The sequence below is a fragment of the Sinocyclocheilus anshuiensis genome, unplaced genomic scaffold, assembly GCF_001515605.1.
Source record: "Sinocyclocheilus anshuiensis isolate Anshui unplaced genomic scaffold, SAMN03320099.WGS_v1.1 scaffold353, whole genome shotgun sequence".
NCBI classification, from domain to species: Eukaryota; Metazoa; Chordata; class Actinopteri; order Cypriniformes; family Cyprinidae; genus Sinocyclocheilus; species Sinocyclocheilus anshuiensis.
The window spans coordinates 42,004-47,694 of NW_015536462.1; the positions used below are offsets into that span (position 1 = coordinate 42,004).

The 5,691-nt window shown below is 35.6% G+C and overlaps 1 long non-coding RNA gene across 1 annotated transcript in view; it reads right to left on the reverse strand.

Annotated features, from left to right (window-relative positions):
* LOC107661777 (uncharacterized) overlaps positions 1 to 5,691 on the reverse strand; it is a 22,138-nt gene that overhangs the window by 428 nt on the left and 16,019 nt on the right. The window lies entirely within an intron of this gene.

The window sequence follows — 5,691 nt, forward strand, 5'->3', positions numbered from 1 at the left end:
TGTTAAACGCCATTTTCCCAACAATAAATGAACTGTTTCAGTCAAGTTAAATGATCGTGTCTGTGTATTCAGCATAATTATGTATCCGGTATAACAAACCTGAACAACGGGTGTTCCTGAATTGTACTTGAAACGATTTGCCAACGTCTTAATAATTATTTTAAATGACAGAGTTACCTCGTAATCTTTCATCGAAATATCTTCCGGTGAAAAACGAAATCTCTTGTGGCATATGCGAGGCTTCGCCGGTCAATCCCTAACCAGGGCCCCTTCACCCTCCTCCACTTTTGGGTGCAACGCTCCCATCTCAACGACCAGCCGACGGTCGAAACAAGACCTCTGCCCCAACAATTTATTTCGCTCGAATGTACGACGCTATACAAAAGATCCGTCACTACTTCCTTGTGACTACGGCTACGCTACATAGCTATAAGCGAAGAGCGGCCGTTCTGATCAACTCTGCAGTTATTGCCTACTTTTCCTAGATCTGCGAACCATGTTGGATAAATCTTATTGATCAAAACATTATCTACATGGACCGACAGAATCAGCTTCAACGATCCAATTTGTCTGATCCTGACACAATTTTTCCAGAAATTCAAAGCGTTGTGGCCTGGACCGTTGTGGATTAAAACAGTCAATCCAGATTCAAGGAAACGGCTACAACATTATCGATTAGGAGTTTATGTCTTGGAACTGAAAAGGATGTCTGAAACGCTGATGGACCGTGACAGGAGTTCTGGCGCTGCTGCGGATGAGTAAATGGAGTGCGGCTGCGCCGCGGGAAAAACGTGTCCTGGAAAAGACATCGTACACTCTATGTTTAAACAGTTTTACAGAGACCAAATGATTGATCTGGTGCGCACGGTCATCGATCATGCATGCGATCCGAATCATGATCATACGTGGGATTCCAAGCGTGAAACAAACCTCAAAAATGAAATGGACATGGTAAGAAGACTGAAAAATAATCCATGGCCCGATTTGACAAGAATGTTTATGACCGGCAAAGAGCCAATCTGTGTAACTACCAGAAAAATTCTGGATGTGATGTCTGAATGTAGCGATGAGATGTACATTGACGAAGTTCTGTGTCTGTGTACGTGTGTAACGGATTTATGTGTGACGCTTGTTCAAAAACAGTATGGTTCCATGATATGTGAAATTATTGAGACGCTAGTCAATTTCATATTACACAAAAACATGTTAGCCTGCAGAGATTTTCTTTGCTGGCTAGATAACCTGTAATGTCATCACTATTGTTTGTAACGACAATTTGATCATTTTCTTCACACAATAAAAGGTTGAATCACTTTACTCGTTATTCTTTTCTCCGTGTTAAATTTTTGGATTTGAATGATTTTGCATAAGCCTTTATCCTAAGCGAATGAGTATGACAGAAGCAACAAGTCCTGGATAGTCTAACGCAGTACACGTAATTGAATAAAAAGAAAACGAGCGGCCGGAATAGAATGTAGATGGAAGAGAATTATTAAGAAATGGCTAAAGCAAGGAAGAGGACGGGTTAAAGCGATATTTTATTAAATCAAGCAAATTCATAGAAATATTGTCCTCTAACATTTCGAACATGACAGCGAAAACTAGGAAACAAAGCGCAAGGCCTAACAATTACGATTAGATGGGAAAATACTACAAGAGTGGCGAAACATAAAATTTCCAAGTGTAACCCTATGAAAAAGAATAAATAAAAACTTTGTGACTTGTGTGAACTTTGACAAGTCCAAGAACACTAGCAATTTTAGGCGTACTTACCAAGGATCAGTCTGGTGTGTGAAAGAGTTAGAACAATCATTTGTGTTTGTGTTGTTAGACCATATTGTCTCTATAAAGATTTGTACGTTTATATTCATTTATGAACGCTGTTACAGAATTTGTCTTAGTGACATTCAATGGAATATTTTATTAAAAGATAATGCAGAGGACTGTTTGAGTAACACTGTCAAGTGTTCGCCCAACTACCGGAAACCTGTAACTTTATTATGATTATTTAGAAATACATATAAGCTTCACGCCTGACACTTTTGTAACTAATATTTAAGCTAAACAAACATTTACAATTGTGAAAAATTAAGAGAATTAAGAGATGTTAAAAGCTGCTGACCTCATGATTTCTTAAAGCAAGACATGACAACGCTCAGTTACAGTCGTAACTGTTTCCTGGAACAAAACTAAAAGGCGGGCGGCTAAAACACTACGACTGAATAAAACTGCCCGAATCATCGCTTTTGCTTAAAACAACTGATTTATTAAAGTTGTGTTTAGAGACGCATACAAAGAAAATAGGTCTTCCTCACCGTCTTCAACTTTAAGTGTTTTAAATGTACAGAGAAATAGTAAGATTGAGGTCCTGTGTCTCGCGGCATCTTCGTAGACATACCAGAAATGAACACACGGTATTATTTCAATTAATGTGTTAACAAATAATGGTTCTTTGTGTGATTTCATAAGAAAAGCATCTAAATTGTAAACAAACTATTATATTTTATATTAAAACTTAATAAAAAATGTAGTAACAGTTGTGTAAGACACGAACCAAAACATTGCATTAATGTGTTTTAAAGATGAACAGCCAGACATGACAACGCGCAGTTACAGTTGTACCTGTTTCCTGGAACAAAACTAAAAGGCTGAGGCCTAAATCACAAAGACTGAATAAAACGGACTGAATCCTCGCTTTCGCTTAAAAACAACTGATTTATTCAAGTCGTGTTTAGTACAAAGAAAATAGTGTTTCCTCACCATCTTCAACTTAAAGTGTTTTAAATGTACAGAGAAATAGTAAGATTGAGGCCTTGTGTCTCGTGGCAGCTTCGTAGACAGACCAGAAATGTACACACAGTATTATTTTAATTAATAACCTGTTAACAAACAATGGTTCTTTGTGTGATTTCATAATAAAAGCATCTAAATTGTAAACAATCTATTATCTTTTATATTAAAACTTAATAAAAAATCGTTTAGTAACACATAGTTGTGTAAGACACGAACCAAAACATCGCATTAATGTTTTATCAGTCCTTTTACACATATTTTGTGTACTATCAATTTTAAGAGTGTATGGTTTATCGTGCATGCAGATTATATTTTAAAGTTGTTAAGCTAAATCAATGAGTTTATTAGGATGCTTTATTCCTTCTATAGACTTATACTTTAGACATGTAGTACATATCTGCGTTTTTTATGTGTAGGCTAGTCAAAATTGGTCTGTCGTGACTCGTACCCAACATGAAGGATCAATGCATAAAAATGCGACCATAAACATCATTAACTAAAATGAACAAAAGACAATAATCAGCAATATGCGTTCACCAGAGGTGGAAAGAGTACTGAAAAAATATATTCAAGTAAAAGTACCATTGCCTTCCAAAAAATGTAGTGTGAGTAGAGTAAAAGTACTTGTCCAAAAAACTACTTGAATAAGAGTAAAAGAGTAGCCTATTTAAAAGTACTCATGAGGATTGAGTAGTGAGTACTGAGATAACATGACAGTGAGTTGTTAGAAAAGAAATGTATACTGACATCATTGCATGATGACTAAAGGAACCGACGAATCGGTTCTTTGAAGAGGTTCATTGACCCAAACTCCCCGAAAGAATCGATTCGTGAAAATTAATTGGACTTTGCATCACTAACATCGCTAAATTGTAACATCGAGACAGGGAAGGACTGTATACTTCACAAATAGTGCGGAGATGTGAGTCTTTTTATATAGGATATCTGAGCATGCGTATATTTAGAAGTCCAACGTTTTAGACCGCTGCCATGTATGAGTATTCTGGGGTATTGCCCCGGCGGCCATGTCTGAAGTCTGAGGTTTATGCTGGGATTTGTAGTTCCCTGACCTAGAAGTATGTAGCATTTGAATGAGGTATTAGTTACACGTGTTAAATTTAACATCTTTGTGAAGGAAAAAAAAAACGAATTGTTAACACATATTTAGACTAGACAATTATATTCAAGAATAATAAGATATACCTATGATAAAACAGACTTGACATGTACATGTTGGAACGGATCAGCCGATGTTTTGTTATTTCGTAAAATAGCATTAGGATTTGGTTGTGTGTTCTTGAAATCAAACAACTGTCTTTGTCTTAAGAAAAAAAGACAAACAGTCTCATCTGGTATCTGAATATTCAGTCTGTCTTCATCATGAAATAATGAACCCATCATTACCCCATTCTGGAGAATGTGTGTTGTTTTTAGACAGGGTACTTCATGACCCAAAGGGGTATATTTGTTGTGTTCTATACCACCGCATGTCTTCATTTCATTGAGCGTGACCAGTATTTAGGATCACCAGGACTGTTAGGCATGGTAGGGCATGTTTATTTATATAGTACGTTTCATACACAATGGTAATTCAGAGTGCTTTAATTTAAAACAAGAGATATATTTGTAGTTTTATTTTTAAACATACAGAAAGAATGTGCGAGGGGAATAAAACATCGAAGATGATACTTAAAATAAGAAACTTTTAAAGATGCTGAAGTGATTGATGTGGAATAAATTATACTTTAGTTGAAATGTAAAAATTCTCTCTTTAGCTCGAAATGTTTATATATGTATGTTCTTGTTTATATGACTTATCAGGACGCAAATTTTTATAATGACATGGGTATTACACTGATATAACAACGTAAATGTGTTTATGAGGATATTTCTTGAGTCCTCATAATTCAGATCGCTTAAAAACAATATTTTATTAAAAATTGATGTATGCAGAATTTTTGTGTGATGGTAGTTTACAGTGTGCACAGTAAAAGTCATTATGTCTATGGAGTGTCCCCGTAAACCAGATTTATATTATTACTCAAAATGATTGACCTGTGCAAAATTTACACCCATGAACATAACAGCTTTTTACATTATAAATTATATTAAATGATGTTTATGAAAATATAAAAATGCAGAAAGTTTACTGTGATCGGTAGGTTTAGGGGTGATAGAGTATAAAATTCATTAATATAATGTAAATATGAATATAAAAGTTTGTAAATATGATGTAGAAACTTTAATTTTCTGTGAAACTGCGTTGCAACAATTTGTTTTGTAAAAAAAAAAGTTATAAGAAATTAATGTGAATTTAATTAAATTGTCTATGTAAAGGCTCCATAAACATGACTGGACATGTCCGTGCCCCCAATAGTCCTTATCGTTTGACCTGTTAAAATTTATTTATTTATTTTCATTTAAAAGAAGAGAATGGGACTTGGGACGATTGATATATATATGTGCAGGCGTGCGTGAGAGAGAGACAGAGACAGAGAGGGGTTTTTAGAGGTTTTGGGAAACCTCTCATTTGAAGAATCGTCATACCTGTGCTAGGAGGAAGACTTTGTCTCACCGAAAAATGTAAGTGGAATTTTATTTATTTATTTATTGTTTTATTTTTAATTTCATTATACATTACAGTGTGTGCGTGCACGTGTGTAAGTGTGTGTGTGTGTGTGTGTGTGAAAGAGACTGTCCCTTGTTTCCTATAGTCTAGTATAGTTTGCATTAGCATGTGTGTGCGTGTGTGTGCGTGCGCGTGTGTGTGTGTGTGTGAAAGAGTGAGAGAGAGAGAGACTGTCCCCTGTTTCCTATAGTCTGGTATAGTTTGCCTGAGCGTGTGTGTGTGTGTGTGTGTGTGTGTGTGTGTGTGTGAGAGAGAGAGTATCTGTTAAA